Source organism: Vulpes vulpes, unplaced genomic scaffold (assembly GCF_048418805.1).
Source record: "Vulpes vulpes isolate BD-2025 unplaced genomic scaffold, VulVul3 u000000652, whole genome shotgun sequence".
Classification (NCBI taxonomy): domain Eukaryota; kingdom Metazoa; phylum Chordata; class Mammalia; order Carnivora; family Canidae; genus Vulpes; species Vulpes vulpes.
The window spans coordinates 2088254-2112774 of NW_027325771.1; the positions used below are offsets into that span (position 1 = coordinate 2088254).

At 44.1% G+C, this 24521-nt stretch overlaps 1 long non-coding RNA gene across 2 annotated transcripts; it reads right to left on the reverse strand.

Annotated features, from left to right (window-relative positions):
• Nucleotides 1–451: 451 nt before the first annotated feature.
• On the reverse strand, nt 452–24093 carry LOC140597291 (uncharacterized). Of its 2 annotated transcripts, none has more exons than XR_011999157.1 (3): nt 23950–24093; nt 2884–2987; nt 452–781 (listed from the first exon to the last, which is right to left on the reverse strand). It is a non-coding gene; the product is annotated as an uncharacterized lncRNA (long non-coding RNA). The 2 variants fall into 2 exon arrangements; XR_011999158.1 differs by lacking the exon at nt 23950–24093 and adding an exon at nt 11214–11289.
• Nucleotides 24094–24521: the final 428 nt, after the last annotated feature.

A 24521-nucleotide genomic window follows, 5' to 3' on the forward strand; every position in this document is an offset into this window, starting at 1 on the left:
GTCGTCTAAGTTCTGTGTTTTTAAAAACTTGCAGGTATAAGTGTTTAAAAGGGCCAATAAGCCCTTGGATGAGGCCTGGAAGTGACCCCTGCCCCCTGCCCCTCACCCCAAGCGAGCTGGTTTATTTACTAAGTGACATCAATCAATTCCATGTGTATTTAGTGGTTGTCCAGTGGTTCTCTACCCCGGATGGATGCACATTAGAATCATCTGGGAGCTTTCGATAAACTCATCCCTGGGGCCTAGCTCCAGAGATTGACTCAGCAGATGTGGACTGTGCCCAACAGGCATGGGCAAGCTCGCAAAGCTGCTCAGTGGTTCTGATGTGTAGGCAGGGCTAAGGGGCACTGCCCACCTGCTGTATCCATCCTCACTCTCTCCACAGACATGCAGACATCCGCATACACTTTATTTATTTATTTTTAATTTTTATTTATTTATTCATGAGAGACACAGAGAGAGGCAGACACAGGCAGAGGGAGAAGCAGGCTCCATGCAGGGAGCCTGATGTGGGACTCGATCCCAGGACCCCAGGATCATGCCCTGAGCCAAAAGCAGGCACTTAACCACTGAGCCACCCAGGTGTCCCCATATACACTTTAAAAAAGGATAAGGGAGGGAACTGTAGCGCAGAGGGATTAAACAACTCCTCCAGGCCAAGAATTGAGTTGCTGCGTGCTGAGTAGGCTCCCATGTCGGAAAATTAGACAAGCAAGACGATCAGGAGAAGGGAAGAGGCGCTGCTGGAGAGATGTGTGAAATCAAGTTGCCTCTGGTCTCTCTGCAACCCAGGAGATAAAGAATCAGCATTAAACAAAAGGAATTGCAGGAAAGACTAACTTGTGGGGGTTGAAAGCTTCCAAAAAGGGAGGCTTTCCTTTGATGAAAAAGGGACAGAAGAATGCAAGAAGGTATAGAGAGCATTCCAAGGAGGCAAATTAACCCCTGCTTTCTGGTGAGCAGAAATTAGGCACATGATATTCGGGAGGCAGCTTGGCCTCTACTGCCCCTGGCCCTCTCCCCACCGGAGCTCACGGCAGACGGCATTCGCTGTTAACAAGACTCTCCTGACCTCAGGCCCAGCCTCAAAATGCTTCTTAATACAGAACTCACAAACCACCAGTGCACCCCGTTGGGCACAGGAGGGAACACTTATTTGCCTTCCGTGGAATAGTGGACTCAGACTTAAAGGTGAGTACCAGCCTGGCCCCTCCCTGGCTGTGTGGTCTTCGGCAAGTTACCTATGTTTCTGGATCCCATTTTCTCCATAAGTTAAAAGGAAAAAAAAAAAAAAAAAGAATGCCCACCTTGCAGTTTCACGTAAGGTAAATAAGACAAATCCAGTGTATGGCACATAGTGGGCCCTTAACAATGGGTCATTGCACAGACACTGGGACTGTCTACTGCCTTGAGGGAGACATGTAGAAATAGGGAAGAAGTGCCACAAAGCCTTAGGGGGCCTGGCCCAGTAAGGACCCCTGGCCTGTGCAGAATGCTATATTTTACAAGGACGTCTCAAGCTGTGGATGAAATAGATGAGACTTTTGCCAAATCACGCGAGTTCACTGCACGACCCGCTGACTGCACGTGGAGGAAATGCTCAGACGACAGAGCAACTCTTCGCTCTGACATCTGCAATTAGTCCCTGGATTAGAGGAGCAGCAGAAAAAGCACAACGTGGGACAGGGATCTCCAGAGGTCTCTGTTTCTCCTCCTCACTCACCTCCCCTGCCCAAATTGCCTTCTCCTCTCATTTCACCCTAACCATAGCCTGTAAGGTGTATTATTACGAGGATGGTGCCTGTTTCACCATCAGAACACTGATCAGTGGAGCTAATCATCCCTCGTGGTCGAGCTGAGATCTGAGTTCATGCAGTTAGATTCCAGGGCTCTGTGCCGGGAGCTAGACACACGCATCAGGACTCTTTCACCAAAATACATCAATAAATAGATCCTTCCAGGGGAGCAGCCAGGTAAGAGTCTTGTGTTCCTTGATCTCTCAGGTTATTAGAATAATCTAAAAGCAGCAGTCCGCCCCCACGAAATAAAAGCCCTGACCCTTCCTCTATCAGTTACATTAGCTCAACTAGAGGATGACAGAGGGCCCGGGAGCCGGGAGCTAGAAAGCAGTGGTTAATTTATGTGTGTGTATCCATTTGCTTTGATTTTCTCCAGTTAAGAAATGAGGAGATTCAAATTCAGTCTTTACGAACCACCTTCCTACGTGAGGAATCTCCTAGAGTAGCACTTGGGGTCCTTCAAGGCTTAGAAGCACTGCTGTTAGCAGGTAGCACAGAACTCAGGCTGGAGACAGTAAAAACAAACAAACAAACAAACAAACAAACAAACAAAAAACCCCAGCATCTTTCTACGAGATGTGCTACAGAATCAAGATAAATTCTCACAGAACAAAAATAAGTTAAGATAAATGACTAAGCATGTATGATGATCGTTTTTTTCTCTCAATGGATTATTACGGGCTGCGCGGTGCTGGCCTCTCTGGATTGGTGGCCACGGCATTGGGTTTCAAAGCTGTCAGGATAGGGGAGCTTTTGCGGAGGGGCAGGGGTTCTGGGGTGGGTGTTTGAAAGAAAACAGAGTTGGCTGATGCTCAGAGACCAATGGGTTTTACACGTGCCCAGAATGCACTTTCTCCTCCTGCAGATACAAGAGAGAGGATTTTATTTTAGAGGAGGATTTGCGGTTTGAATCAGAATAGCACTATTGTGACAAAGTTGGCTGTCGGGCTAAGTGATGTATTGGCTGAAAATGATGTCTACGCTTTCAGCGGGAGCTCGGAGTGGGTTAGAGCTTACTGCTATGTTTTGAAAATAAGTCCATAAGCGGTAGGCAAGCAGAAGTCCTTTAGCGATATTGACTTACACGTCATTTTCCATCAGCCTCCGAGCTGTGATGATCTAGATTAGGTTCCCTGGATGGCAGGCTGGAGGGAGTTCATCAGTACAGCAATAGAATCCTGGATGCTTCTAGAGTTTCATGGACAAAAATGGTATTTGGTCACATTTGGAGGATGCTCTTGAAGTGCTTAAAAATGTGCTGGGAAATTTGGACACATTTTTTTGAAAATGGTGTCACTTTCTCTCTCATAAATCCACCTCTGAAAAGGTAGAGTGAAAGGGCACATCGGGTGGATCAGGGATTATCCGTTTGGGAAGTTTATGAGATGATATGGTCCAGGCAATGAATAGGATTAAGTATTCGACGACACCCAGAGAAACATCAAAGAGAGTCAGACCACGGATCTCATGATGCCACAGACACCTTCAGGCCTATTGGTTTCCTTCAAGTACTAAAGAGCATGGATCACATGACCTGACGAATATTAATAATGGCATCTAAGACCATTTCTGCCTGAATTCTCAGGTCCTGGGAGGTGGACTGGGAATGGGCAGAGAGAAGTATGCAAGGCCTAAGTGGAAATGCTTAAACAAAAAAGTGTCCAGAAATCTCAATATATTTAAAATAATACTTTGCTCTTTAGGAAATTAATCAAGTGGGAACAGTTATATCAAGTCTGAAAGCAGTCTTTAGAGAAAACAAGGCTAAATAACGGCTATTTTAAGTTGTAAAGACAGAAGCCAGGGATTGCTATGTTTGAATATTTGACCCACAAATTCTAAGGGAACTGATAGAAAACAAAATTGAATTGGTAATGAATTCATTGGACGCCCAAGCAGTATTCTAGAAATGTTTATGAATCACTCAAATCACGGATATCAAGAAATCATATAGATTATGGTCTCTTGAGTATTTTGCTTCCTTTTCTACTTGTCTTTATTAGTTTATTTGGGTTGGTGTAGTTTGCTATTTACTATTTATATCTTTATTATTACTGGATTTTTTTTTCTCAGTTCTTTGTAGCATTTTAATGAAACTAATCCATCAGGTTGTAATTCAGTTTGGGATATAAATAGACAATAAAATTTTTTGAAACATTTTAATAACAGGATTTTCTCTTTGTGTTTTTTTTTTTTTTTTGGCAGGGGAGGGAGCAGTAATAAACAAAGGAAATAAATTACATATTGTTGGTCCTAAAATATCATTTCATAGTTTACTATCCATCTCTTTATATTTAAAATTGTGAATTTTCTTTGTTTTCAAGAACTAATTGACAATGGAAATTTCTTTAAACATTTCCATATGCATTTTTACCCCATAATTAAATCAGTTGTTGATGTGAGATTCCACTAGTACAAGTCAAGTTTGTTCCTATTTCAAGAACCTTGCGAAATGACTATACAGCAATAATTAGAAAGAAAATACAGGCCACATAACTGTTACCAAATAAAATTTGGTGAATATGGAGTCGTTCAGATGATCCCAGAGAACAGGGAGCCAGCGCTTGGCCACAAGGACATCAGAGGTAAGGGGAACAATTTGGGCCTCTCATATTTCCAAATGCTCTGTCCAATTTTAACTTTGCATGACTTCTGGATCAGACGGGCCACCAGCGTGTTTTACCATGCTAAATAAGGTGGTTCTCCACACCTTTGGGGCACTCAAGGGAAAAAGATAAAAAAACCACCCTGATAATTATCACCAGAAGGAAATAGTAGAAACTTTCAAAGTTCTCACCTTTTAAAAAGCTACATTTACGCACATTATATTGACTTCTGTCATCAAAGAGGACCTATTCTACTGTGATTCTCAGCTGGGAATAGTTGTCATAAAGCTGCTACAAATGCAGCTTCCCCTCCCTGCCTCAGTGGGAACTTGGAACAGTGAGCTTGTTCCTAGACAGTTTGTGCTCCTCAGTTCTTCTTTTCTAGTTGCTCAGCCTGTAGTAGAAGCAATTTCACAAAAAGACTGAGGAATACACATGTGATAACCAGAAGACGTTAGGAACAAGCGCATTCTTCTGATTTAAGAAGAATGGATCTCTTGGCCTCCAATTGCCCCTCCTTCTGGCTGGATTAGGCTGTTTTGCTGGGCTCCTTGACTATCCTTTGGTGGTTCTTCTGGGGAAAAAATACTCTTTGCTTTTCCACTTAAAAACCTGTTGCACCCGTGAGCTACTATGGTTGTCATCTTCATCTAAACTGCCTCATAAACTGGAAGGTTGTGATCTCTGCCATCTCCCTCTTCCCACAGTCAATGGCTCTCAACCTATAGACCCTGAAAACTGTGTCTCAGCTTCCTCCCTGTACCTCTGTTCCCGCTGACAATGTCCTGGTTCAAGCCAATCAGCAATGACCTGGGTTTGTGCTCTCCTCTACAGACTCTCTTCTGGTTCCTCTCTCCTTGCACTTTCCCTGTGGGATCTGTGTTTGAAAGCTCTGCTGGAAAGATATTCAGGACTGTCATTACTTGGCCTCCAATTGCCCCTCCAGCTTGTCCCATACCTCAACCGTTTACCTTTTCGTACATCCTCAAAGCTTGGAGGAGTATCGCAGGAATTTGGGGCAGCCCAAGGTCTTAACTTTGACTCAGCTTCTTACTTGCTGAGTAACGTTGGGTCAGTTATTTATATTTCATGCAGTGTTTGGGTGCTGGGGACTGGCTTGGGGTTCTAGAGTGAACAAAGCAGATGAAGTCCCTGCCCCCAGGGTATGTTTAGTGGGACCACTAAACACTCAGTGGTAGCATGTTTCTAATAGGCAAATTGTGCCAGCCACCATTAGTTGCCCACCAAGTATCCACTCTCCTCTCCTCCTGGATGGCAATGTGTACTGCTGAGAGAGCACAGTTCTCAAATTTCCTTATTGCTTGAGATGATCAGTGGGATCCAACTGAAAGTCACCGAGTGGAGCTTCTGGGAAAACTATTTAAGACACAGTGACTCAGTGGAACAACTCATCCATTTGCCATTTTCTCCTTCATTTCTCTTCCTGGCTAGACTGCAGATAAGATGGACAGCTATCTTGGGCAATGAGGCAGCTTTGAAGATGGAAACATTTTGCTTCATCGGGAAGATGAACAAAGATAGAAGACAACCAGTTTAACAGATGACTATGGAGCCTCCAAACCAGCCTTGGGGTGCCTGTCTTAGGACTTTTACGGGAGAGAAAAATACAGGGAGCCTCTATTTCATTCAAGTGTTTTTTTGTTTTGTTTTGTTTTGTTTTTTAGATTTTATTTATTCATGAGAGACACAGAGAGACAGAGAGAGGCAGAGACACACGCAGAGGGAGAAGCAGGCTCCATGCAGGGAGCCCAATGCAGTACTCGATCCTGGGTCTCCAGGATCACACCTTGGCTGAAGGCGATGCTAAACCGCTGAGCCACCCAGGCTGCCCTTGTTTTTGTTTTCTTAAGTGGGCTCCACACTGGGTATGGATCTCAGGTCATGACCTGAGATCAAGACCTGAACTGAGATCAAGAGTTGAACGCTCAATTGAGTGTACTCATTCAAATTCTCTTGAGTTGAGTTTTCTGTTTTGCGTAGTTGAACTTAAACCTCCTTTAGTGCACAATCACCACTTAAATGCCAGATTTGGAAACTCATGACTTTAAATGGTAAAAAAAATTAATAAATAAATTAAAAATCACCTAACTATAATCTTGATAATCATTGCTAGTTTTATTATCATTTAAATAATCACAATGGTTGTGAGAATGTCCAATATTATATTTATGTAAATAAATAAATCTTGCCTTGACATAATCTATCTTAAGTCAATCTTCACATCATCTCTAAACTGAGGACGCAGTTACAGTAATGTCTGTCATCCCTGCTTCAAATTGCTCTTAGTTTTCTCTATGTAGATTCTGATTTTCATATTTATTTTAACTTCTGAATATGGTGCAAGAACTACTTAACATACATGCCGACACTTTCCAATCCCATGTCCATGCCAGACATTAATAATTGATGATGCCATTATCGCGGTTTCAGCCTCTTTCTTATAAACCCTTGCAACGTAGTGCCAGGCAGCTCCTACCATTTGATCACAATTGGTAGCAGACATGCATTTATTGTAAGCCACTTTCAATAATTTTTAAAATGTTGAGTGGGGTTGAAATTATATATTTTTTCTTCAAATTGAAATATTGAGTGTATTTTTAATGTAATATAAACCAAGTAAACATCATTGAACAGATGCTGATTTGTGTCTTAGGTTTTAAGAAAGGGCAAATGGGAGCACAGTTTGCTTACAGGAGCTCTGATATCAGTACAGATTGATGAGTTTAGGGAATAGGCCACATCTATTGGGCACCCACTGTTCAATAAATAGTGAGGATGGAGATAGTGGGAAATATAATGGCTCCTTTTCTCATGGATTTATAATCTAATGAGAGATACAGGATAAATCCAAAATGTTGAATGTATAGATGTCAACAGTAACAGCTAATGGTTTGCAAAAGATCTTCAGGGATAAGAAACTTGAATTTCTAAATGGTATTTCTGTCATGGCCATTGAAATAATAATAAAAATAGCTAGCATTTCATGATGACCTCTGTGTGTTAGGGTCTATATGCCACGGCTTTTCTGTAGGTATGGGGGCCGCATGGCTCTTTAGCTTCCTCCTCCCCCTGGACTGCTCTCTAGACACACAAAGGTGGACTTGTGTCCCCTGTGACCACTGGGCCTCTCCTCATCCTGACCCTGGTTGGGTGACCCAGTTGATTGACCTGATCCAAACTGAGCCAATGAAATTCTCTCTCCCTGGAATTTACGGGAATGAAGAGGCCGTGGCCTGTGGCCACTGAAACTGAGCCACATCGCCATCTGTTCCAGAAAGAAGGGACACAACAGCTGTTGCCGGGATCCCAGAGTGGTCCTAGCTCCTGCCCTCTGAGAGATTTGTCAAGCTTGAAATCATTAAGAACTATGGCGAGGTCTGTATGTGAGAGGAACATTTTAATCTACTCTTTCTCAAATCACTTTCTCCTTGAACAGTAAGATAACTCCAGTGGTCACAAATACTTCTGTTTCTTCTTCCCCTTTTCCTTCCTCCATTTCTCCCCCTCTCTTTTTCTTGCCTCTCTTCCTCTTTTTTTGGGGGGGGCGGAGGGGGCTTAAACTCTCCAGAATCAGATACTATTAGTTGCAACAAAATGGCTTTCACTAATACAGACACATTATTTTCTCTAATCCTCACTACAATACTAAGGGGTGCTTCTGTGTCCCCAGTTGTGAGATACATAAGTTAAGGCGTAGGGAGCTTACAGAATTTGACTCAAGGTCACATAGCTGTTAGGTGGCAGGCCAGGATGCGGACCAAGCTAGGCCTAAGTAAATCGAGAGCCAGGACCTCAAGCAGATGTTTGGTCCCCGACGTGGTGAATCAGGACTTGCCCACCCTTTGTCTTCCAGAAGATGGACAAACTGCCTTCACACGGCTGCGGTTCTGGGAACCGCATTATAAAGCACGGGTAAAGCAGCTCCTCAAAATGTACACCTACCTCATCTTGTCTTTTTTTTTTTTTGGCCTGTCAGTGGGACACGTGCCTTCAAATAGAGCACAAACTATGTGGAAGATGACAGCACATTAGTTTTGTTGTATTTGATATACCAGGTGATCTATTCTTGCTGTGTTTGAAACACCAGATGAAGGTGACAGCAACATCGATAATCCCTTTCTACAGTCTTCCTGACGACCCCGAGTCAAGTCCCCTTCTTTCTTAAAATATAGCTTCCTTCCAGGAAGATTTCCTTAACTGATTTCTTTTTTTTTTTTTAACAGAAGTTGGAATGAAAGGGGGGGGGGGAAGATGCTTATGCTCAAATCTTGATGCATTGTTGCATCCTGAGTGGTTTCCATTTTCCATCCCTCCAGAATTTGTTTCTCTACCTGCTTTCTGGCCAGTAGGCTAATCTGCTTGGACCACGTAAAAGGGGCTCTATTTGATCGTGGCTAATGAGAGAGAAGAAGTAGCAGATTAGAGAGAGGAAGGAGGTAGGGGCTTGTGTCCTCTCGTCCTTCATTTTCACTGATGTGCAAACCTGCTGCACCGTGGTCAGTACTCTATGGAAGCGTCCAGACATTTAATGCAACAGTTAAACCTGCTGTCCAACAGGCAAAATCTGACTTCCATCTCAGAGCTATCTCCAAGTTACATGTCACAATTTGTACCTAACATTCTCACAATTAAATTAGAAGTGACCTCATCATTAGAGTCTGGCACATTTTTTTCTTCTAGTTTTTTTTTTTTTTTTTTTTTAAATAGTTAGAAATGGAGAGGCTCAAAAGGTTACACAACACCATCCAGTTGTAACTTCCTGGGCACAGCAGCTATTTTTGAATTGAGCTGTGCTGCCCAGCATGTGGATGATTTGGGTATCTATGAACACGAGGTCCCAAGAGATGCTACTGGTGACGGGAGGGCTGACCATGAATTAGTAGCTAGCTAGCTTACACTGACTTATTCAGATTCTGAAACCGGGTGATTTGCTCTCGCGGTTTGGGGGAACAAGTCAGAGCATAGTAGGCCAATTGAACGAGCAGCACAAATGGCTTCATATTTAGGGTGGAGAATTCACACAGAAAAGACACCATCGGTGAAGTCACCACTGTTGTGTTGCTCACGAGAGATGGAAGGTACGCCTGCGATCGCGCGGCAGCACACGCGGCCTGGCTGAGACGTGGGCCCTCGGGAAAGCATTGGGGCCTTGCTCTAGGCTCCTGGGTGTGCCGTGGGCCCCTCTCGCCTTCGGGTGCGACATCATTGTCTTTCCATGCTATCTTTCGTGCCGAATCACCTATTCGTTGCACTGAAAGGCCGTCCTCTATTCCCAAAGTCCTGTGCACCCACCGATCTGTACTCCCCAACAGCTGTGCCCTGTCCTCCTCAGTCCGGGTTCCACCTCCAGAGTCCTTGCCAGGTGGCTCCTCTTAACAATTAAAAAGAAATGGAAGTTTCAGAAAGTCTCTTGGCTCGGGATTGAGGGACAAGAAGATGCGTGCGGCAGGTTGGGTTCCTGAGAAGCCGGTTCCGAGGTGGAGGCTGGGAGGCAGGACTGGGATGGGGAGTGAGGAGGCAGGATGGGAGGAGGGGTGAGCAGAGGAGGGGTGAGTGGAGGAGGGGTGAGCGGCAGCGAGGCAGCCAGGACGGGGCTGGCCCTCCCTCGCGGGGCCCCGAGCTGCACTGGCCTCGCATGCCCAGCCCAGGCCTTTGCACCCTCCCCGCCGCCGTTACCAGGCTGCCCCAGGGCAACTGGGCGGCCTTGCGCTGGGCACCCCATGGGGCTGGCGTGAGCAGCTGCAGCTGCGGGGCCAGGCTTCCATCCCGAGGGCGCCCCCGGTGAGCGGCACCTGCTGGGCGCTCCTCCCCCCGCTCTGGTCTCCTTAATCCGCTCGGCTGCTTGCTGTTTCTCGGGCAGCACCATGACCAGGTGGAGACCCGGTGGACGCAGGAACCGTCTCCTTCTTAGGCTCTGCAGGAGTTTCCTAAGACGACCACTCTGCAGTGCACGTAAGCTCTGCGTGTGCAAAACACATACCTCGCGCACCCAACGTGACCTCATGAGCAGAGCATTCCAGGGTCGCCCGGCTCCCCGGGGCGAACGCAGGGCCCCCGGACGTGGCTGCGCTCTTCCCGGGACTTGGGCTTCCAGCCAGGCCGAGGCCCACCCTTCCCCAACAGCGCCTGGTGCTGCGGCCCTGGGAAAGTGACTGCTCTTGACTGACTGACATTTGGCTCGGTGGACCTGAAAACTCATTTCTTGGGGTTTAATTCCTGCGGAAGCTTTCACCTTCCTACGGAGGGGGACAGCACACAGAGGGCCTGCCCTTCCCACGCAGCCTGGGGGCATGACAGGGGTGCCAGAGCCAGGAGCCCTTCCCGCCCGTCGCCCTCCTGGCTGTTGGCTCTGCGGTCCCCAGGCAAAGCCCTGGTCACCTCAGACCCTGCCCGTGCCCTCACTGTGAGAGCAGCTGTGCGGAGTCTGAGTTGACGGCTGTGCAAGGGCGTCGTGACCTGGGACCCACAGCTCAGGCCTCGGCTCCCCGTGTTAGACCAGAGGGGCGCGGTGGCCGCTGAGTCCCAGGGGGGCCCCAGGGCTCGCCCAGGACCGCCCGGAGCCCGCCGGGCACCCCGTCCCCTTACCCCCGGCCAGCGCGTCTCCCGGTTGTCCCTGCAGCCTCGGCCCCGCAGCCCTCCTGCTGCAGCTCGGGCTGCGGCCTGGGCCTCCTGCTTCCAGACAAGCCTCGCGGAGATTTCAGAACGGCATAATGTTTGCCCAAAGCTTTGAATCTAGACTCTGGAAACACGACACTCTTCAGAAGGACTATTATTCAAAAATTGTTACCTTAGTCATTATGCTAAAATCCCCGTTGGGCCACAGTAAAGAGGAGAGGAGCTCATCTTGTATTGGTAATAGAATTACTGAGTGTGCAGATCCATTCGTGTGTGTGCGTGCGTGTGTGTGCGTGTGTGTGTGTGTACGTAGCTAGTCAGAGAGGGAGACAGGCAAAGATGGGGAGAGGGAAAGAGAGCCTCTTGAAAAAGCAAATTAGTTTACCATGTATTTTACATTATTTCCTATCCCTCCTATTGAATAAATTGAGCGTTCTTGTCATTATTTTGCATCAGGGGCTTCGCTCTCAGCATCCTCAGAGTCCTGCAGCTTTTCTGCTTTTCTGTAGGTATTCATTTCCAAAATTTCATTACCATCCCACATGTGAGTCATTCACTCCCATGCAATCCATTTAAAACACCCAACATGCTCCGGGGGCAGAAGGAGAATGCTCAGAAAAGGCCACCCCTCTTCATCTGGCATGTTGAGGACCTGCCAACATGAAAGGGGACAGGAGGCCCAGCAGGGTCACCCCAAGGTAAGGGGTAGAAGAGGCGACAGCATCTGGTTGCCACCCGCCTCCCACCTCCAGGAGTGTTTTGCTCTTTGCTTCATGTGTGGGAGTCTGGACAATGCGGCTGGTGAGAGAGAACAGAGACGAGAACGATTCCTTCAGCAGGATAATAAACATGTGTAAGCTGAATATGAAGAGACAATTACAAAGGCCACATGTGCACGTCTGACGGGTATCAGGAAACCTCAGTGTCTGCAGTGAAATGCGCCCTCGCATGTGAAGGTGGTTGGGGATGTGACGTTTATTCAAGTGTCCATGTATTTTATACCCTAACGGTGAATTATATCCCTGATTTCAATACGGTCCCTCTGATAGGCAAGCAGATAGCTCGAACGGGGGTCTGCATGGCTTCCGTGGCCTCTGAGGGCTCACGGCGGCAGTGTTGCCGGCCGGCTTTTCCTTATTAGGAAGGAAGTCATCTAAGGGGTAACTCTGACAAGCGAGCCCCATGGAAGCTTTCAAGGTACGGGCCTTGGGGTGCACTGCCACTGGACACAGGCGTCCGGGGCCGTCATGCTAACTAGGCCGGGAGGTTCTGCACGGCAAGGCATCACTTCCCAGAAGGTGCCACACGGTGGCCCTTTGGCAACCCTCATCTCCAGCTACACTTAGCAAAGCTAATCAATTTTTCATCTTCTCCCAGAAATGCCAGCTTGGAAAACACAGTGTGAAAAATGCCCTAGGGATGGCCATTCTCTGCCTTCTGCTACAGAGGGGTCTCTACAGACAGTCAGGCTGGCAGGGGTGGCTCCCACAAATAAGCTGTTGCCTCGAGGAACAGGTGGTAAAGAAGGAGGGGGGCATGGCACCCACATCCTTATTAGCAATTTTCTGTGTGTGGCATTTAAAACTGAAGAAGGAGTTAGATACTAGCTCTTGGCTGAGTCCAATACTCAGAAATTCCTGCAAGAGCTACTGCTCTCAGATACGCCACTGCATGACCAGCATGGTGCTCTCTACCCTCAGAATGGATTGGACTTTTTCAGAAATGGTTCTGTTCTTACACCTTAATATTTTCTCCATCCTCCAAATTCCTCTCGTAGAGGAGAGTCATGCTGCTCTATACATTAGAAATTCAGCATGTGGGTTCAAGAACTCCTGGCTACGGAATACGCCAACACACCAGAGTTGGGTTGGGGTTTCTCCTGACATGTGGTGGCTAAGAGGTTCTTTCCCTAAGTGTTTCATTACCCAGCAGAATTGCTTTAATTTTCATTCCGGAGGAAGAAAATGGAGTTTGTGACTCATAAGAGGCAGAGCTAAGCTGAATTTGGAGAGAAGAGGGAATTCCATGACCTTGGCCTGGAGTTAGACCCAGGGAGGGGAATGCAGATCTTTTTTGATTCACATCACTTTGTGCTGTGGGATCTCTCAGATTCTAGGAGCTTGGGTTCCTTCAAATCTGTCTATTTAATTAGTTCAATAGGGAGAAAACTCCAGAAGGATTAAAGGCTGTAGCAGAAGTAAAAATTAGAAACAGAGGAAAAGTGAATTGTAGATATAAGGCAGTTATAGTAAGGTAAGGGCCTGATGATCCAATAAAGGCCTGACTCCCACTATTTTTTAGCTCAGAGACCCTGGGGGGAAAAATCACCATTACTTGTCTGGTCTTTGGTTTACCTGAAAACAATGGAGATAACTGTGGCTGCCTCTTCCACCAGCACTCCATTTATCTCATAATTGTTAGAATGAGCATGACAGTTCCTTTGCAAGCAATAAAGCAAAATACTTCAAGACCGTAGACATCTTGCTCATGTATGTGCATGTGAGTATGTATAAGTGCATACCAGGCAAGCACTTTGTTTATGTATGAGTTTGAGAGTTCTCTTTTCATTTTCTATTTTCTTTGCTAATGGGGTAAATTAGATGTAAGCACGTCAGGGAAGGGTCATCGCTTGTGATGTTTATGGTAGACAGATACATGAGCCAATCTGCACTCTCCTGTGTATTGGAAGTCGACAACTGCAGAAATTATCCTGACATGGGTATCACATTAGCCTTAGGAGAGACACATGGGCCTGTGTCAAAACCCCAAGGGTCAAAGGCCTATTGCAAGAGAAGAGTGTTAAAGGCATACAGTGGGGACTATATTGCTTTTCTATTTTTAGAAACTCCCATGATAGTCTAAAATAGTTTCTTTCACATATCCCTGGCCTGAGAAAGCCTTATCTGATCTTGAAAAAAAAATTTAACCTAAGAACTATTTTAATGTTTTGTTTTGATTCGTATTTGGATGAGATTCTTAGGGAGAAAAAAATCATTAGTTTTTTTTTTTAAATCATTAGTTTTTTAGTTTATTTTTAACATAGGTGGTCTTATAGGAAAATCCTCTTCAATGAAAAGGATGGTCTTTAAATAGGGAAAGAAAACTGTGCTCTGTCATGGTAATTATGGAACTAGTCACAGCCTACGTACATAATAAAAAAAAATGGCTTTCTCTTCTACTGCAAGGAAACTATCAGATTCCAACACCATAGTATTAGGCCAAGTTCATTCAGTATGGCTCTCAGGGGAAACATTCAATTAAAGCATTGAATAACCTTCCCACTGGCATTGTCCTAAAATTCCTCCTAACCTTAGAAGCTAAACCAGTTGAAATTAAACAACAGGCCAAATGTAAAGACAACCTATTGGGTTTCCATAAAATAATGGGCCCTCAGGTTTTCTTGTGAAGTTCAAAGTTAGGAAAGGCTTAGGAATGTTTCCCAAATGGAAAAACATATACCATGAAAATGGATGTGGGGGAGAAAAAATACAACCCTGGGGTAGCAATACTTATATCAGACAAAATAGACTTTAAAACAAAAACTGTAGCAAGAAACAAAGAATGACACTATATAATGATAAAAAGATCGATCCAACAAGAGGATATAACAGTTGTAAATATCTATGCATCTAACATAGGAACACCTAAACATATAAAGCAAATATTAACAGACATAAAGGGAGAAATTGACAGCAATACAATAATAATAGGGGACTTTAATACCCCACTGCATCAGTGGATAGATCATCCAGACAGAAAATCAATAAGGAAACAGTGGCTTTGAAAGACACATTGGACCAAATGGACCTAATAGGTATATACAGAACATTCCATCCCAAAAGAAGGAATACACATTCTATTCAAGTGCACAGTGAACATTCTCCAGAATAGACCATGTGTTAGGCCACAATACAAGTCTCAATAAATTCAGAAAGACTGAAATCATATAAAATGTCTTTTGCAAAGACACAGTATGAAACTAGAAATCAGTTACAAAGCAACAAAAACAACAACCACTACACCACCCTCTCCTCTCCCCCCACCCAAAAGTACGAACACATGGAAGCTAAACAAAATGCTACTAAATAAATGGGTCAACCAAGAAATCAAAGAGGACAGCATCATCAATAGGTGATGGATTCTAGAAAAAAAAAAATAGGTGATGGATTAAAAAAAAGATGCAGTATACTTATATAATGGAAAATTACTCAGCCATAAAAAAAAATGTCATCTTGGCATTTGTAGCAACATGGATGGACCTAGAGGGTGTAATGCTAAGTGAAATAAGTCAGTCAGAGAAAAACAAATCCTATATGATTTCATTTATGTGTGGAATTTAAGAAACAAAACAAATGAACAAAGGAAAAAAAGAGACAAACTAAAGCACAGTCTTAAATACAGAGAACAAACTGATGGCTAATCAGAGGGGAGACAGGTAGGGGAATGGGTGAAATAGGTGAAGGGGATTAAGAATACACTTATCATGATGAGCACTGAGTAATGCATAGAATTGGCAAATCACTATATCGTGAACCGGAAACTAATACAACACTCTACGTTAACTACACTGGAATTAAAATGAAAACAAAAAAATAAAAACCCCAAAGAGGACATCAAAAAATACATGGAGACAAATGAAAATGAAAACACAACGGTCCAAAATCTCTGGGATGCAGCAAAAGCAGTTCTAAGGGGGACATTTATAGTGATACAGGCCTACTTCAAGAAACAAGGATAATCTCAAATAAACAACCTAACTTACATCTAAAAGAGCTAGAAAAGAACAAACAAAGCCCCAAGCTACTAGAAGGAAGGAAATAATAAAGATTACAATAAAATTAAGTGAAATAAAGATTATAATAAAAATAAGTGAAATAAAGATTTAAAAAAATTGAAAAGATTACTAAAACCAAGAATTGGATCTTTGAAAAGACAAACGAAATTGAAAAAACTTTAGCTGGACTGATCAAGAAAAAGAAGAGAAGACTCAAATAAATAAAATGAGAAATGAAGGAGGTGAAATAATAATGGACACCATAGAAATACAAAGGATTGGAAGGAAATGTTATGAAAAATTATAAATTGACAAACTGGACAACCTATAATGTATAGTAAATGGATAAATTCCTAGAAACACAATTTTCTAAAACTGAATTGAGCAGAAACAGAAAATTTGAGTAGACCAATTACCAGTAATGAAATTGAATCAGTAATACAAAAAACATCCCAATAAACAAAAACCCAGGACCAGATGGCTTCAAGGTTAATTCTATCCTTTATTTATTTATTTATTATCTGCAAAGTTTATTTCACAGAGCCCCATATAAATGGAGGTGCAACAGAGTGTTCCAACATGTGACATTTTTGCAGAAAAATACCAGAAACTCATTTATTAGGGCAATTGTCTCTGCCTCCTATATAAAAGAGCTAGTGTATGAAAATAATTTTTAAATCTAAGGCACCAAGCTCTAATCTGTAACAATGGCACAGGACTCTGAATAGCAAGGAATCAGAAAGAATAATTCTTTTCTTTTACTGACCCAAGATTGGTGGCTAGAGAGGAACATGGACCTGCTTGAAACTCTGTCATTCACCAGAAAACTCACTAGCAGTAGGACAACTGATGTGCATTCAAGTTTTATTAAATGGCTTATGCAAAATTTGATTCTACCAAACATTTAAAGAAGAGTTAATACCTATTCTTCTCAAACTGTTCTAAAAAAACAGATGAAGAAGGAAAACTTCCAAGTCCATTTTATGAGGCCAGCATAACCCTGACACCAAAACCAGAGAAAGACACTATACGAGAAAAACCATCCAGCAATATCTCTGATAAACATAGATGCAAAAATCCTCGACAAAATATTAGCAAACTGATTTCAACAATACATTTTAAAAAATCATTCATCATGACCAAGTGACATTTATTCCAGGGGTACAAATATGGTTCAATATTTGTAAATCAATCAATGTAATACATCACAGTAACAAGAGGAAGGATAAAAAACCACACGACCATCCAAAAAAAATGAAGAAAGAGCATTTGACAAAATATAATATCCATTCATGATAGAAACTCTCAACAAAGTGTGTTTAGAGGGAACATACCTCAATATAATAAAGCGATATAACCCCCCCACTCCCCCGGGGATCCCTGGGTGGCTCAGTGGTTTAGCGCCGCCTTCGGCCCAGGGCGTGATCCTGGAGTCCTGGGATCAAGTCCCACGTCGGGCTCCCTGCATGGAGCCTGTTTCTCCCTCTGCCTGTGTCTCTGCCTCTCTCTTCCTCCCTCTCTCTGTGTATCTCATGAGTGAATAAATAAAATCTTAAAACAAACAAACAAACAAAACCATAGCTAACATCATACTCATTGGGGAAAAGCTGCAAACTTTTCCTCTAAGGTCAGGAACAAGACAAGGATGTCCACTCTCACCATAGTACTGGAAGTCCTAGCCACAGCTATCAGACAAAAAAAAAAAAAAAAGAAAGAAATAAAAGGCATCCAAATTGACATGGAAAAAATAAAATGATCACTATTTGCAGATGACATGGTACTATACATAGAAAACCCTAAAGACCCCACCAAAAAGCTTTTAGAAATAATAAACGAATGCAGTAAAGCTGCAGGATACAAAATTAATATACAGAAATCTGTTGTGCTTCTATACACTAGTAACAAAGCAGTAGAAAAATATATTAAGAAAACAATTCCACTTATAATTGCACTAAAAAGAATAAAATGGCTAGGAATAGATTTAACCGAGGAGGTGAAAAACTATAATACACTGATGAAAGAAATTGAAGACAACACAAGCAAATGGAAAGGTATACCTTACTCATGGATTGGAAGAATTAATGTTGTTAAAATGTCTAAACTGCCACGAGCAGTGTACAGATTTAATGCAATCCCTATCAAAATACCAATAGCATCTTCTTTTTTTTTCTAAGATCTTATTTATTTATTTATTTATGAGAGATACAGAGAGAGAGGCAGAGACACAGGCAGAGGGAGAAGCAGGCTTCCTGCAGGGAGCCAGATGCAGGGCTCGATTCCGGGATCCCGGGATCATGACCTAAGCCAAAGGCAGATGCTCAACCGCTGAGCCACCCGGGTGCCCCTTGAACATCACTTTTAACAACATATTTATGGCTATGTCTCTACAGGCAAGGGAAACAAAAGCAGAAATAAATAATTGGAGCTACATCAAAGTAGAAAGCTTTTGCACAGCAAACGAAACCATCAAGAAAAGAAAAAGGCAACCTAGTGAGTGGGAGAAAATATTTGTAAATGATCTATCCGACATGTGGTTAATATTCAAAATAAATAAAGAACATGCATAACTCAACACCAAACCACACAATCTGATTAAAAATGGGCAGAGGATCTGACTAGACATACTTTCAAAGAAGACACCCAGGCGGCCCACAGACACATGAATAGATGCTCACCATCACTATTCACCAGGGAAATGGAAATCAAAACTGCAATGAGATACCGCCTCACACCACTCAGAATGGCTAGACTCAAAAAGACGAGAAATAACAAGTGTTGAAGAGGATGTGGGCAAAATGGAACTTGTGTTGGCGAGAATGTGAATTTGTGCAGTCACCGTGGAAAACAATATGGAGGCTCCTTGAAGAATTAAAAATAGATCTACCGTAGGATCCAGTGATTTCACTACTGCACACTTATCCAAAGGAAATGAAAACACTAGTTCAAAATGATACGTGCACCATGTTTATTGCGATATTATTTATGATAACGAAGACATGGAAGCTGCCAAGTGTCCACAGATAGATGAGTAGATCAAGAAGATACACACACACACACACACACACACACAATGGAGAATAAAAAAGAAAGAGATCGTACCATTTGACACAACATGGATGGACCTAGAGGGTATTATGCTAAGTGAAGTAGAGATGAATACCACAGTGGTTTCCGTTATATGGCGAATCCCCAAAACAAACAAACAAATAAAAAACCCCAGACTCAAATACAGAGAACAAACTGATAGTTGCCAGAAGGAAGGGGTGTGAAGGATAGATGAAATAGATAAAGGAGATTAAAGGTACAAACTTCTAGTTATAAAATAAATAAGTCACAGGGATAAGAATTACAACATAGGGTATGTAATAAAAAATATCGTAATAATGACATAGGGTGACAGATGGTGACTATAGTCACTGAGATGAGCACTGAGTAATGTATAGAACTGTGGCGTTGATATGTTATAACCTGACACCTGTAATAACACTGTATGTTCTTTATTCATCAATTAAAAAAAGAAATGTTAAAAAAAAAAAGAGAAATGTTTCCCAAGAACATCATCTTTAAGAGAGAGAAAGACTTGGAGAGCATGTAAATTTTGTGACAGTTCATGGTAACAGTATAACTTTGCACTTTTATATTATACCTTCTGTCCAGAAAACTCAATGAGCCACAAATATTTAAGCACTCACTGATTTCTCAGTCCTTATATCTTTTCAATTTATATTATTCATAGACTTTACATAGTTTTCTATTGGCTGTTGGGCCTCCACGGTGGTGGTGGTGGTGGTGAGGGGGCATTATGTTGCCATGAGCAGAGGGACCTGCTTATTAGTTGAGATGAACTCAGATCCAGAATCATTCTATATGGGGCACCCGGGGGGGCTCCGTGGTGGAGCGTCTGCCTTGGGCTCAGGGCGTGACCCCGGAGTCCTGGGATGGGATCGAGTCCCACGTCAGGCTTCCTGCAGGGAGCCTTCTTCTCCCTCTGCCTCTCTCTCTTTCTGTGTCCCTCACGAATAAATAAATAAAATCTTTTTTTTTTTTTAAAGAAAGAATCCTGCTTTCTGCAGGGCCATGCTGACGTTTTCTAAAATTTTTGAACAAAGACTAGATGTCTGTCGGCAACAACAGACATCTACGTTGGTTGCTCTAAACTCTGGATGGTTTTTTCAAAAGGCTATTTCCATGTGGTAATAAAGTACTTGAGGCAGGGGAGCAGTTCTCTGCCCCTCTCTTGAGCAGAGGGAGCTCTCCTGGGGCCACCAGCACGGAGGGGGAAGAGCTGGGCTCCTGCGGGAGCTCTGCGGGGCGTTTGTGGGGCCGGGTGCAGGGCCTCCTGGCTGATCGAGCCTCAGTGTCCCCTTTTCTAACAGCCTCTTGCTCTCTTTCTCCGCAATTGCTGCTACTAAATACAATTCTCGTCTGTGACGACCCATAAAGCAGGCAAAGTCACTTGGCCAACGTGGCCCAGCATCCAGAGAGCGGGACTGGCTGGCTGCGCGCCGCTGGGTCTGTGCTCTGAGCAGGGGACACAGGGCACTGGTCCCCTGCTGGTGAGGGCCTCGTCCCCACCATCTTCTTTTTTTTTTTTTATATTTTTTAAAAATTTATTTATGATAGTCACAGAGAGAGAGAGAGGCAGAGACATAGGCAGAGGGAGAAGCAGGCTCCATGCACCGGGAGCCCAACGTGGGACTCGATCCCCGGGTCTCCAGGATCACACCCTGGGCCAAAGGCAGGCGCCAAACTGCTGCGCCACCCAGGGATCCCCCCACCATCTTCTTCTAATGGAGAATGTTCAAAATGTTCTCATTTCCAGGTTTGTGTACAGTGAGCCGCACGTTCCAAGAATTAAGTCAGATGGGCGCCGAGGCCTCAAGGTGGCCGGTGAAGAGGCTGGGGGACCTGGGCCCGACGGGCCACCTGTGCCGCAGCCCCGCCACCGGGCCCAGGAGCCTGAGCTCCCCGGGGAGAAGGCACCCTCGACCGTGGGGCCGACCCTGAGCCTCGTGTGGGGTGAATGAGAACGGGACACGGGCTGTGGTTCTCCCTGGAGTCGACTCCCACCGAGCCCCGGGGGTGGGGGGGACAGCGCAGCCCAGTGTTGCAGTGGCCGCGGGGTCGGCTGCTGCCACCTGGTCACCTTGGAGAGCTGCGGCTTGGCCCGGTGCAAGGACAGAAGCTGGGCACCTCGGTACGAGCCGCTGGGGGCTGGCTGCTGGGAGCCCTTTTCTGCCTGAAACCATGGAGAAAAAGACCCCAAGAGCCAAAGCGGTCCTGCTTAGAATAGTAGGGTGTAGGGTGCCAGCCTCAGACCTTTCCTTGCCACCCCCGTTGCCAGCCCAGCCCCTCTGGTCCCTGTCTCCCTTCCTTCTTTTCATTACGTCAACTTTTCCTGCCCCTGACAATACCGCCTTGAGTTTTAGAGAACACAGCCTCCCGTCACGACTGAAGTCTTTATGGTTATGTCCAATCCCAGAGCGCGATTGATGTGGCGGGTGGTGTAGGCCGCGGCCTCTCCTCCGGGTAATGAATCCCAGCCTCCTTTTGGGAAACTGGCTCGTGGCAGGGCTGTGGCACCCAGGCCAGGGGACCGGATGTGAAAAGTGGCGCTTCTAGGCCAACTTGGAGATGACACTTAGAGATCATTATTTGAAGCCCTGAAAAGAGAGGCTGTTACCTCCACGGACCCACTGATCCTATTTCCTTAGCACTCTCCGTCCCGGGTGGCCTCATTTACCTATAGCTATTAAAACATTTGTTGTGTCTTCCCACGTCCTGTGCAATCAGCATCACTGAGATTCATGACAATGTGATTTCACGAAGCTTTAGAAATAATCTACTAATATGTCCAAACGAATCCTAAACTCCTCCCCGCCCCCAAAGAAAAAAGTTCAAGGGAAATAGAGAAATGGATTTGGAGCATAAGGACCCATGGCACTTTTTTTTTTTTTTAAAGACACACACGTAGAATACTTTTACCTGGAGGCAACAGAGGCTATCTGAAACTTGGCAAACTACCGGCGAAGAATTGAGATGAAACGAAACAAAAACAAAATAGAACTGGGATAAAATCTCCACCGAATCTGTCACCCTCTGTAAGAGTCAAATGCAACTTTGAAACTTGATGCCAGTTCCCAAGTGGTCCAAGTTACTGCCTTTGCTCTTTTTAATATGTTGGCTGATTATGGAGCTAATAATAAATATAATTGAAAATCACTGTTGGATCCTTTGAAGTTTGCTGCCAAATAACGTTTTGTGAAAAAAATGTAAGAAAAAAAGAAAAGAAGTAGAAAAATCCTGAAGGAAATTTCAAACAATACTTTAAATATTCACAATCAACAGTCATTTTGTTAGATTTACCTTAGGAGGTTTTCACAGCGATTATAAAATATAATATTAACACAAGAAAGCACCCTAATTCCTCCATCTCTAATAAATGTCACCAGGGCAGTCATTGTTCTAATTACTTAATTTCTGTCTGGCTCTGACTGAAGTTAACTTCTTATTTCCAAACAAATGTGTGAGCAGAACAAAGGACACAAATTAATCAGCTATTATCAGTTTCATCCATGAATTTGGAAATGATGCCACCCCAACAAAGTCTTTTTTTTTTTTAGCAGGAACGATGTCGTTTTGTCCAGACTTTCATTTTAGGACAGGATTTCTGCTGCAAATTAATAGTCTTTAGAAATGGTACAGAGCTACAATAACAGCTTTCTGGTTTTGATTATAAGGCAGAATGATTTCTGGTTCTCGGTGATATTTGCATTGTGAATGGAATTCCATTTTTTTTTTTTCTCATCTGGATGCAGTGATCAGGTAAGAGAGATCTGAGCCTATTCCAGCAAAGACCCATACTGTGACCAGAATACAAATCACTTGATTCCGGTTCTTTAAGAGACACAGCTTATTTTAAAACAGAGAAGCTAGGAGGGCAGTGCACAAATGAGAATTTGAGAAACCATGCCCACGTATGCTGTGCACTGTGTTACTCTGGGCTTCATGGTTGCTGGCTGCACACCTCTCCACTGAAATGCTTTCCTAACCCTCTTCTCGGGTGTTAAATTTGAAAAATTAGGTGTGTAAAAATAAATGCGGCCTAAACAAAGGTAAGGCAGTGGAGAGGGATGTCATCCCGGACCACTGTCGTGGGCATAACTCCAAGGAGATGGCTGAGATCAGAGGCCTCCAAGCCCGCGGATTTCAGCCGGTAGAGGTGTGAAGAGCGAGAGAAATGGATGGTGGATTCTAACCTCCCTGCGGAACTGGGAAAATCACCGAGGTGTCTTTTCTTTCTTTAATTTTCACCCCCTGAAAATGAAAATGCAGTGGTGATGGTGTGTATCATCATCACAAGGCTGATCAAAATCTCTAGACAGGGAATTTTTTTTTTTTTTTTCAGAGAGATGGCGCCCCCAAGCTTAATGATCAAACAAACCAACAACAAAAATGGCTCAAATCTGAACTAGACTTTCTTCAAAGTAGAGCAAAACCTCTTATTTCATTATTACTGTTCATATTTTCAATCAATTAGTGCCTCTCTGACCAAACCCCTGGCATTTCCTTTGTAGAAACATTTCTTATGCCGGTTTGGCTCCACACTGAGCAATGCTAATTCCTTTCCCTTGTGACCATCCTAAAAATATTTGAAACAGCTGTCATGACGCCCTGAAGGATTCTTCTCTCCAGGCTAAACAAGCCCGGTTCTTTGTAGGCCATGGTTTTAAGTGCTCTAGTTATCTTCAGCTCCCCTAGCTACAAAAGTCTTTTCTAATGTTGGGATATTGGGAACAGAAAACGGGGCTCATGTTGTGGTCTGTCCACGTGGAATCGGGCAAGCGTCCCTGCTTCATGTGCTCAGCCTCCCATGGCTCTTTAAAGACAGCCCAAGTGGACTCAGTTATTTTTGGGGGCCACATCAGATCATTGGCTCTTGTCAGACCTGGACTCAATTAAAACCACGAGTCATTTTCACACATGCCCCTGCTAAGCCACTGTGTGTGCGCGCAGCTATATATAGTTGCTATCTGTTGATGCTTATTACAGGCAAGGCAATGTGCTAAATGCTTTGCATCTTCTGCATCTCATTTAATCCTCACATCAACCCAATGACACTATTAGTACGTACCCCTAGCCCACGCTGCAGATAGGTGGAGGCTCACACAAGTAGACACTTGACTAAATACGTCTGACTCCCAAGGCGGTGCTCTTGACCTTGTGCCACTCTGCCTTCTGTACTGGTATGAAGCTTTTGTTTCTGACTTCTCTTAGAAGGGGGCTGCAGAGGACGACATCAAAGAGCAGAACCATGAGATATGAATCACGTTAGACCTGCTCATCCTTTCAGCCTGCTGAGATCTTTTGGATCCTGGGCTTTCCCCAAATATATTAACCATTCCCTTAAAGCTTTATGCCACCCGTGGATTCATCAGCTACCATCACGATTCTCATTCAAGTCATTGCTTCAAAAACTAGAACCAGACCAAAGACAGAGCCCCGCCCCCATCCGCATCAGAGCCTCTATTGTATTGGCATTGATCGCCACTCTGATCAAGTTACAAAGCCATGGTACTGTGATTCAGCTCACATGTTTTTCCTCTTGTCCATCATGAAGACCTTTGCCAAATCCTTTGCTAAAATTCAAGTGCAGAATTTCTAAGGCATGCTTCTACGAGTCTAGCATTACTGCCACAGAAAGCA